This window comes from Nycticebus coucang, chromosome X, assembly GCF_027406575.1.
Source record: "Nycticebus coucang isolate mNycCou1 chromosome X, mNycCou1.pri, whole genome shotgun sequence".
NCBI classification, from domain to species: domain Eukaryota; kingdom Metazoa; phylum Chordata; class Mammalia; order Primates; family Lorisidae; genus Nycticebus; species Nycticebus coucang.
The window spans coordinates 98,463,446-98,474,562 of record NC_069804.1 but is presented as its reverse complement, the minus strand read 5'-3'; the positions used below and the strand labels follow the sequence as shown (position 1 = coordinate 98,474,562).

General features: G+C 37.7%; 1 pseudogene across 1 annotated transcript; it reads left to right on the top strand.

Annotated features, from left to right (window-relative positions):
- Positions 1–270: 270 nt before the first annotated feature.
- On the top strand, positions 271–1,190 carry LOC128578075 (3-hydroxyacyl-CoA dehydrogenase type-2-like; annotated as a pseudogene). Its single transcript, XR_008377669.1, has one exon. The product of XR_008377669.1 is annotated as a 3-hydroxyacyl-CoA dehydrogenase type-2-like (transcript).
- The last annotated feature ends 9,927 nt before the right edge of the window (positions 1,191–11,117 follow it).

Below are 11,117 nucleotides of genomic sequence, written 5' to 3'. Positions count from 1 at the left end.
CTGTTGTGTGGCTGCTGGCAGGGTGCTGCTATTGTGGAAGAGTACCCAGGAGGAACAGACTGCAAGGTCCTAGTGCTAGGCTGGTTCTGGAATGCCTGATGAGCTGGGTAGCTACCTATGGTGAGACTCAAGAAAAACCTGCTTTTCTGGGAATACCATTTTGTGGCCAACAGGCACTGATTGGAAAGATTGAGGCATACCTCTTAAATAGGCTGACTAGAGCTTCAGGCTCCCAACTATGTGGGGATTAAGGGCAAATAAATCGGCAAGATGGCTGCAGCGGGTAGAAGCATGAAGGGCTTAGTTGCAGTAATAACCAGAGGAGCCTCAGGCCTGAGCCTGGCCACAGCGGAGCGACTGGTGGGGCAGGGCGCCACTCTGTGCTTTTGGACCTGCCCAGCTCGGGTGGGGAGGCCCAAGCCAAGAAGTTAGGAAAGAGCTGCGTCTTTGCTCCAATCGACGTGACCTCTGAGAAGGATATGCAAACAGCCTTGACTTTAGCAAAAGAAAAATTTGGCCGTGTGGATGTTGCTGTCAACTGTGCAGGCATTGCAGTGGCCATCAAGACATACAACTTAAAAAAGATCCAAGCCCATACCTTGGAAGACTTCCAGCGAGTTATCAATGTGAATCTCATAGGCACCTTCAATGTGATCCGCCTGGTGGCTGGTGAGATGGGCCAGAATGAACCAGACCAGGGAGACCAACGTGGAGTCATCATTAACACTGCTAGTGTGGCTGCCTTTGAAGGGCAGGTTGGACAAGCTGCGCATTCTGCTTCCAAAGGGGGCATAGTAGGCATGACACTGCCTATTGCTCGGGATTTGGCTCCCATAGGCATTCGGGTGATGACCATTGCTCCAGGCCTATTTGGCAGCCCCTGCTGACCACCCTCCCAGAGAAGGTGTGCAACTTCTTGGCCAGCCAAGTACCCTTCCTCGGCCAACTAGTAAACCCTGCTGAGTATGCTCACCTGGTACAGGTCATCATCGAGAACTCTTTCCTCAATGGAGAGGTTATCCGGCTGGATGGGGCCATTCGCATGCAGCCTTGAAGGGAAAAGGCAGAGAAAACACTCTCCTCTGCCCTTCCTTCTCCTGGGGTACTACTCTCCATCTCAGGAGGAAGCCTGGTAGTCATTTTGTAACTATCCATCAATCACCCTCTGTACCTAATAAAGTCTCTGTTTCATGGGGAAAAAAAATCAAATAAATCAGGAAGACAGGACTGGGTCACATCAGCAAGTAGATAGTGGCTTCCAGCTTGAATCTTTTATAGCCATATCACTATTATGATTAGCATCTCCTAACCACAGAGCATCACCTGTTCTCCAGGTAATACGTTGCAATATATACATATTTTCTATTTGTTTTCAATTTACCCCATAGGTTTTTATTTTGTTTGTTTGTTTTATTTTTGCATTTTCAATTTTTATTTTTTCTTTCTTCAATAGCAAAGATCTATTTTAGCTACAGTTTTTTTCCTGCTCCTTTTAATCTTTTTTCCCAATTTTATTCCATAGGGCTTTTCTTTTTTATTTAGTTTTTTAATAAAATTACAACTGTAGACATTTATGGGGTATGATGTGATGATTTTATATACAATGTGGAATACTTAAATCAAACTGATTAACATAACCATCACATCAGTTACTTATGTTTTCTACTAAGATGTTTATAATTTAATCTTAGTTATTTCAAAATATACCAAGCTTTGTGCACATTAGATGAGATCCCACCAAATGCCCTCCCTCCTCCGACCATTAGTCCTTGCCTCTCACTCTTCCCCCTTACTAGACTATATATGTGTTTTATTATTTGAATGAGTGTGTAAGTGTTTATATATTGGTTTCGTATTAGTGTTGAGTATGTTGGGTATTTTTTCCGCATTCTTGAGATATTTTACCAAGAAGAAGGTGTTTCAACTCCATCCAAATAAACGTTAAAGGTGTAAAGTCTCCATCATTTCTTATGGCTAAATAGTACACCATGGTAATTATATACCACAGTTTGCTGATCCATTCGGGAGTTGATGGGCATTTGGGTTGTTTCCATGATTTGGCAATTATGAATTGAGCAGCAATGAACATTCTGGTTCAAATGTCTTCATAATAAAATTATTTTTGTTCTTCTGTATAGATACCTTGTAATGGGATTGTGGGATTAAACAGAAAGTCAACTTTTAGTTCCTTGAGGATTCTCCATACTTCTTTCCATAAAGGAGGTATTAGTTTGCAATCCAACCAGCAGAGTAGAAGTGTTCTCTTCTCTCCACATCCATGCCAGCATCTTCAGCTTTCAGAATTTGTGATGTAGGCTATTCTCACTGGGGTTAGGTGATATCTCAGGGTGCTTTTGATTTACATTTTTCTGATGATCAAGAATGTCAGGTATAGCTTACATCATTTAACCAATCAATTCCTCAGAGTGCTGCAACTATGAAAGGAACATTTATGAAGCCACAATTACAAACCCCAGCTCATTCATAAAGCGGTGGTTAGCTCCAGTTCCTGGGGCCCCAAATCCACTCTCACCCCACAAGTTTTAATAGCAGAAAATACACTTGTGAAGGAAACAGTGGAAGAGCTATGGCAACATGAATAATCAGAGTAGATCAACTCCCTCAAGGGATGGTAAAGGAGCTACAAGAGAAGATATCATCGATAGAGTAATGGCTGAATTGTCAGAAATAGAATTCAGAATATGGATGACAACTAAGATGAATACAGTGGAGGAAAAGATGTAAAAAGATATCCAAAAGGAGTTCAAATGTTTATTCAAGAAATTAATGATCAAAGATATAGAAGAACTTCAGGAAGTAAAAAGGGTATTCAAGGAGCTTCCAAATACAATAAAGTCCCTCATAATAGAGTTGAGCAGGCAAAAGAAAGAATCTCAGAAGTTGAAGACAAAGCTTTTTAATGACCCCAAGCATTTAAAGAGGCAGAAAAAAAGAAGAAAAATAACAAAACATTCCATGAAAGAGTTGTGGGATCATTCAAAAAGATCAAATGTCTGAATTATAGGTATTCCTGAAGAACAAGATAATGGACCTATAGGCACAGATGCTCTACTCCAAGATATGGAGAAAAATTCCCCAAGCATTGCAAGAGATACAGAAGTTCAGATAATAGATAGTTTCAAAACCACAGCATAAATCATTCAAATTAAAGCATCTCCTAAACACATTGTAATTAAGTTTGCTAAAGTTAATATGAAGGAGAAAATCCTGCAAGAAGCCAGGCATGGGAAAAGTATTACATGCAAAGGGAAAAATATCAGTATGACCACAGATCTTTCAACCAAAACTTTTCAATCCAGAAGAGGATGGTCATTTACCGTCAACCTTCTGAAACAAAACAACTTGGGATACAGCCCAGGATCCTGTATCCAGCTAAACTGAGTTTTATTTGTGATGGAGAAATAAAATCCTTTACTAACATCCATATATTAAGGAAAGTTGCAATAACTAGACTAGATCTCCTGGGAAAATAACTGGAATGTACAGAGAACTCAAATTAATCAATCACTCAATCAATAAATGCCCATTTTTCATATTCACAGAACAAAAGATGAACTCAACAGCAACAGAAATCTTCATGCTCAAACAAATTGATGGAAACTAAATAACCTTAGGCTGAATGACAGCTGGGTCAAAGATGAGGGTAAGAAGGAAATCAACAGATTTTTGGAACAAAGTGATAATCGAAACACAAATATCACCTTGATCCCCAAACTGGAAAAGCACACCAAAAAAAAAAAAAGAAAAAAGAAAATTATAGGCTAATATCATTATTGAATATCAATGCAAAAATATTCAATAAGATCCTAGCAAACAGAATTCATCGACGCATCAAAAAAATTATCTGCTGCAATCAAGTTGGATTTATGCCAGGGTTACAAGATTGACTGAAAATATGTAAATCTATAAATATAATATACCACATAAATAAAATAAAAACAAACACCATATGAATCTGTCAATTGATGAAGAAAAAGCTTTTGATAATATCCAGCATTCTTTCATGATTAGAACACATAAGAAAATAGGCTCAGATGGGACATTTCTTAAACTGATAGAGGCCATCTACAGCAACTGGCAATATTAAATGGGGTAAAATTGAAAACATTTCCCCTCAGATCTGGAAGTAGACAAGGATGCCCATTGTCAGCACTGCTGCTCAACATATGGAAGTCCTAGCCTTCATAATCAGGAAAGAGAAGAGGATCAAGAGTATTAAAATGGGGTCAGAGGAGTTCGAATGCTTGCTTTTTGTGGATGATATGATCTTACACCTGGAAAACCACAGAGACTCAACTACAAAGCTCTTAGAGTTGATCAAGGAATACTGCAGCCTCTCAGGATACAAGATTAATACTTACAAATCAGTAGCTATTGTATATGCCACCAATAGGCAAGCTGAACATATAGTCAAGGACTCTATTCCTTTTACAGTAGTGCCAAAGAAGATGAAATATGTGGGAATTCATCTAACAAAGGACATGAAAGATTTCTATAAAGAAAAATATGAAACTGAGAAAAGAAATAGCTGAAAATGTTAACAAATGGAAGAATGTACCAGGCTCATGTTTGGGAATAATCAACATGTCCATACTACCCAAAGCAATCTACAGATTTAATTCAATCCCTATTAAGGCACTATCCTCATACTTCAAAGAGCTTGAAAAAAATAGTGCTTCTTTTTATGTGGAATCAGAAAAAAATACTTTAAATAGCAAAGACACTACTCAGAAATAAAAACAAATCAGGAGGCATCACGTTACAAGACTTCAGGTTATACTACAAATCTATAGTGATCAAAACAGCATGCTACTGGCACAAAAAATAGATATGTGATATATGGAATAGAATAGAAAATATACAAATGCACTTAGCCACATATCATCATTTAATTTTTGATAATTCTAACAAAACATTCATTGGGAAGTGATTTCCTATTTAACAAATGGTGCTGGAAGAACCGGCTAGCAACCTGTAGATGACTGAAACTGAACTCTCACCATTCGCCACTAAGAAAATTAGATTCTCACTTGATAAAAGATTTAAATTGAAGACAAAAACTATAACAATACTAGGAGAGAGTGCAGGGAAAATGCTTCAAGATATTGGCCTGGCAAAATATTTTATGAGGAGAAAACTCCCCTGGCAATAGAAGCAATATCAAAAAATATATTGCTGGGATCTGATCAAGCTAAAAAGCTTCTGCATAGCCTAAGGGCACTGTAAGTAAAGCAAACAGACAACCTTCAGAATGGAAGAAGGTGTTTGCAGGTTATGCTTCTGACGAAGGTCTGATAACTAGAATGTACAGAGAATTTAAATTAATCAATAAAGAAAGAACAAACAACCCCATTTCTTTATGGGCAAGACACTTAAACAGAAACTTCTCTGAAGATGACAGGCAAATGGCCAAAAAAAAAAAAAAATGAAAACATGCTCATCATCTTTAATCATTAGAGAAATGCAAATCAAAACCACTTTGAGATATCACCTAAATAAATTAAGATTAGCCCACATCAAAAAATCCCAAAACTATGGGATGGGATGGATGTAGAGGGAAGGGAATACGTCTACACTACTGGTGAGATTGAAAACTAATACATAGCCTTTTTGGAAAGAACAAAAGAGAATCCTTAAGGATCCTAAAATTTGACCTACTGTTTGATCTGCAATTCCACTATTAGGTTTCTACCCAGGTGAACAAAAATCATTTTACCATAAAGATATCTGCACCAATGTATATTGCAGCCCAATTCATAATTGCCAAGTCTTGGAAGCAACCAAAATACTCATAAGTCCATGAATGCATAAAAAATTGTGGTATGCATATACTGTGGAATACTATGCAGCTATATAAAGATGGAGACTTGATGTCTTTTATATTTATGTGGATGGAGCTGGAACATATTCTTCATAGTAAAGTATCTCATGAATGGGAAAAAAAAAGTATCCAATGTACTCAATACTGTTGTGAAAACAATATATAATCACTTAAACATTCATATGAATGATAAAATACAAATGTAGTCCAGAAAGTAGGAGGGGAGAGGATAGGGGCAGGGGAAGGTGAGTGAAGGGAGGGTATTTGGTGGGATCTCACCTAATGTGTACAATGCACTGGTACATTTCCAAATAACGAAGAGGATATTATAAATGTCTTACTACGAAAAATAAGTAAGTGAGGTGATGGTCATGTTAATCTGTTTTATTTAAGCACTCCACATTGTCTATCAAATCATCACATTGTGCCCCATAAATGTATACAGTTACAATTTTTTTTTTTTTGAGACAGAGTCACTGTGTCAGTAGAGTGCTATGGCACCACAGCTCACAGCAACCTCAAACTCTTGGGCTCAAACAATTCTCTTTCCTCAGCCTCCCAAGTAGCTGGGACTACAGGCACCCACCAGAACACGCAGCTAGTTTTTGGTTGCAGTTTTCATTGTTGTTTAGCAGGCCTGGGCTGGGCTCGAACCCACCTGCTTCAGTGTATGTGGCCAGCACCCTACTCACTGAGCTATGGATGCCGAGCCTACAGTTATGATTTAATAAAAATTAAGTTAATAAATAAATTAATTAATTTAATTAAATCAGAAATAAATGAAATTAAAAACAAAAGAATCATTTATAAAATTAATGAAACAAAATATGCATTTTCCAAAAGATAAATAAAATTAATAAAACATTGGCCAGATTCACTAGAAATAGAAAATTAAAATCTTTAATAACTTCAATCAGAAATGAAAAGGGAAAAATAACAACTGAAACCACAGAGATACAACAAGAGATCTGTTATGACTATTACCAAAAATTCTATGCACAATCATTTGACAATGTGGAAAACATGGACAAATACCCAGAATCACACTATTCCCCAGATTTACCTAGGAAGAAATAGGCTCTTGAACAGTCCAATATCAAGCACTGTGATTGAAGAAACAATAAAAAAACTTCCAACAAGAAAAAGCCTTCAGCTCGGCACCTGTAGCTCAGCAGCAAAGGGCACCAGCCACATACACCAGAGCTGGCAGGTTTGAATCCAGCCCAGGCCTGCCAAACAATGACAACTGCAATCAAAAAATAGCAGGCGTTGTGGGGGCTGCTTGTAGTCCCAGCTACTTGTGAGGCTGAGGCAAAAGAATCGCTTAAGCCCAAGAGTTTGAGGGTGCTATGACACCATGACACTCTACTGAGGGTAACATAGTGAGACTCTGATAAAAAAAAAAGAAATTTTGTGATATAGGCTAGTCTCACTGGAGTAGTTGGCGTGGATGTGGAGAAAAGGGAACATTTTGCACTGCTGGTGGGGATGCAAACTAATACATTCCTTTTGGAAAGATATATGGAGAACACTTAGAGATCTAAAAATAGATCTGCCATTCAATTCTGTAATTCCTCTGCTGGGCATATACCCAGAAGACCAAAAACCACATCATAACAAAGATATTTGTACCAGAATCTTTATTGCAGCCCTATTCATAATTGCTAAGTCATGGAAGAAACCCAAGTGCCCATCAATCCATGAATGGATTAATAAATTGTGGTATATGTGCACCACGGAATACTATGCAGCCTTGAAGAAAGATGGAGACTTTACCTCTTTCATGTTTACATGGATGGAGCTGGAACATATTCTTCTCAGTAAAGTGTCTCAAGAATGGAAGAAAAAATATCCAATGTATTCACCCTTATTATGAAACTAACTTAGGACCTTCACATGAAAGCTATAACCAAATTACAACCTAAGAACAGGGGGAAGGGGGAAAGCATGGGGAGGGAGGGGGGATGTGGGTAGAGGGAGGGGGATTGAAAGGATTACACCTGTGGTGCATCTTACAAGGGTACATGTGAGCCTTGGCAAATGTGGAATGCAAATGTCTTGGCAAAGTAACTAGGAGAATGCCAGGAGGGCTATGTCAACTAATGAGATGAAAATGTGTCACATATTCTATGAAACAAGTGTATGGTGCCTGATGATCATATTGATGTACACAGCTATGATTTAATAAAAAAAAATAAAAAGTTATCACAGAAAAAAAAGAAAAGAAAAAGCCTTGGAACAGATGGCTTCACACCAGAGTTCTATCAAACCTCCAAAGATGAGCTTGTACCTCTACTGCAGAACCTAGTCCAAGACATTGAGAAGGAAGGCACCTTCCCAACAAAGTCTACAAAGCAAATATTATCCTGATTCCAAAACCAGGTAAAAATCCAATTAAAAAGGAGAACTACAGAAGCAATTTCACTAATGAATATTGATGTAAAAATACTCGATAAATCTTGGTCAATAGAGTGCAGCTACACATTAAAGAGATTTTACATCACAGTTAAGTAAGCTTCATCCCAGCCATATAAGGCTGATTTAAAATATTCAAATCTATCAATAAATTCACCATATCAATAGAAACAAAAACAAAGATCATGTGTTCTCAATAGATGCAGAAAAAGAATTTGATATAATTCAGCATCTTTTTCTAAGTTTTGCACTTTCAGCAGGAACCAGGCGGGGATGTCTTCTATCATTACTACTATTTATCATAGTTCTGAAAGTTCTTTTCAATGCAACTAGGTAAGAAAATCATATATTGGGGCAGTGCCTGTGGCTCAATGGGTAGAGTGTTGGCCACATATACCGAGGATGGCAGGTTCAAACCCGGCCCCGGCCAAACCGCAAAAAAAAATAGCTGAGTGTTGTGGTGGGCACCTGTAGTCCCAGCTATTCAGAAGGCCGAGGCAGGAGAATTGCCTAAGTCCAGGAGTTGGAGGTTGCTATGAGCTGTGACACCACTACACTCTACCGAGGGCGATAAAGTCAGACTCTGTCTCTAAAATAAATAAAGAAATAAATAAAAAGTGCATTAAAAGGAGGGCAGAGCAGGTCAAACCCTCACTCTTTGATGATATGATGTTATGCTTTGAAAACCCCAGAAACTCAACTATGACCACAAAAGTCCTGGAAGTGATCCAGAAATGTAATAACGTCTCAGGGTATAAAATCACTGTCCACAAATCAGCAACTGTTGAATACGCCAATAATAGCCAAGTTAAGACACAAATCAAGGATAGAATTCACTACACAGTAGCTTCAAAGGAAATGAAATACTTAGGGATATACCTAACAAATGAAGTGAAGGATCTCTACAAAGAGAATTATGAAAACCTAAGAAAAAAAAAAAAGCAGAAGACATCAACAAATGGAAGAACATACCATTCTCTTGGCTGAGGAACATCATCATTTTTAAATTGTCTATTCTACCGAAAGCAGTCTACAGATTCAATGTAATCCCCATGAAAATACCAACATCATACTTTGAAGAAATGGAAAAAATAGTACATAATTTTGTATGGAACTAGAATAAAACCCATATAGTCAAGGCAATCCTTTAGTAACAAAAAGAAATCTGGTGTCATCATTACACCAGAATTTTGGTTATATTGCAAGTCCACAGTGATCAAAATAGCATTGTATTGGTACAAAAATAGAGATAAGGACATATGAAATAGAATCAAAAACCGAGAGATGAAACTAGTCTATTATTGCCATCTGACCTTTGATAAATCAAACAAAAACATACAGTGGGGAAAATAATCCCTATTCAATAAATGGTACTGGGAATATTGTTTAACCACATATAAGAGACTGAAACTGGAATCACACCTTTCACCACTTAGAAAAATTGACTTATGATGGATATAAGTTTTAAATCCATGACACGAAATGATAAAATTTTACAGGGGTATTTGCGAAACTTGGTAAATGTAGAATGTAAATGTTTTGGCACAGTAACTGAGATAACGCCAGAAAGGCTATGTTAACCATTGTGATAAAAATGTGTCAAATGGTTTATGAAGCGAGTGTATGATGCCCCTTGATCATATCAATGTATACAGTTATGATTTAATAAAAAAAAATAATACATTAACTTAAAAAAAAATCTTAGAAGAAAGTGTTGGAAAACTCTTTATGATTTTGGACTGGCTTTGTGAGCTAGCACAAAGAGTAAACAAATGAGAGTGGGAATGGTGAGGAATGAGAAAATAAGACACACAAGATACAAAGATCATACAAGATATAAGGATGGGGTTGGAAGGTCTGACACAGCTGATAGCTGCAGCCAGCACCGAACCTGAACCGTTTGAACAGCTTTATTTATATAGTACCTAAACAAGGCTACATATCCTAACAATGGTGCAAATCAACAGGGAAAGTGAGTGGAAATATTTTCATCTTATAAGGTTGCAGGAAAGTAATAGTACATGGGTAAAGATTAATTTTAGGGAGAGAAGACTGTGTTTTCTGGCGGAGGGAGCAAGGAGAAAGGACTATTGTTTTAGGAAGAGAGGAGAAGCTGTTGGAGGTTGTTCCTTGAAGGCATCTCCCTGGCTGTGGGGGTCTTGCCATCTCACAATCTGCACTCCACAGACTGGGGAAAGATTTTATAGAGAAGACTTCAGTGGCAATTGTAACTACAAGAAAAATAAACAAATGGGATATAATTAAGCTGAAAATCATCCATCTGCTGCTTCTGTAAGCCCTCTTCTCTACACACTCCAAGGGTAATTTCACCCCCTCTTATGGCTTAACTTGTCCTATGTTTGCTGAGGACTCACATTTCACTGCCTATTGGACATATCTATTTAAATGTCACTGGGCACCCCTTATGCTCAACTTGACCAAAATTGAAAGCAGCACCTCACACCTTCCCATTACTAGATTTTCTTTTACTCCTATTACTCCTGATTCCTCAGGGAATGGCATCCACATGAAGCAAACATATTAAGCAGAGCTAGAAACCTAGGAATCATCCTATCATTCTTTGTTTCTTGCACTACCCCCTATCAATTCTTGGTACCAAATCCTTGTAAGTCCTACTTTTTACATTTCTCTTGAATATATCTCTGCATCTTTATCCCAACTGCTCTTGTCCAAAACATTCTTATCTCTCAGCTTGGCCCCTAGAATAGTGTAATAACTTGACTGATTTGCTTGCATCCACTTTTGGTCCCTTACAATCCTTTTAATGCACAACAGAACAATCTTTCTAAAAAATAAATATGCAAGCATAATCACATAATTCCTCTGCTTACAATATTTT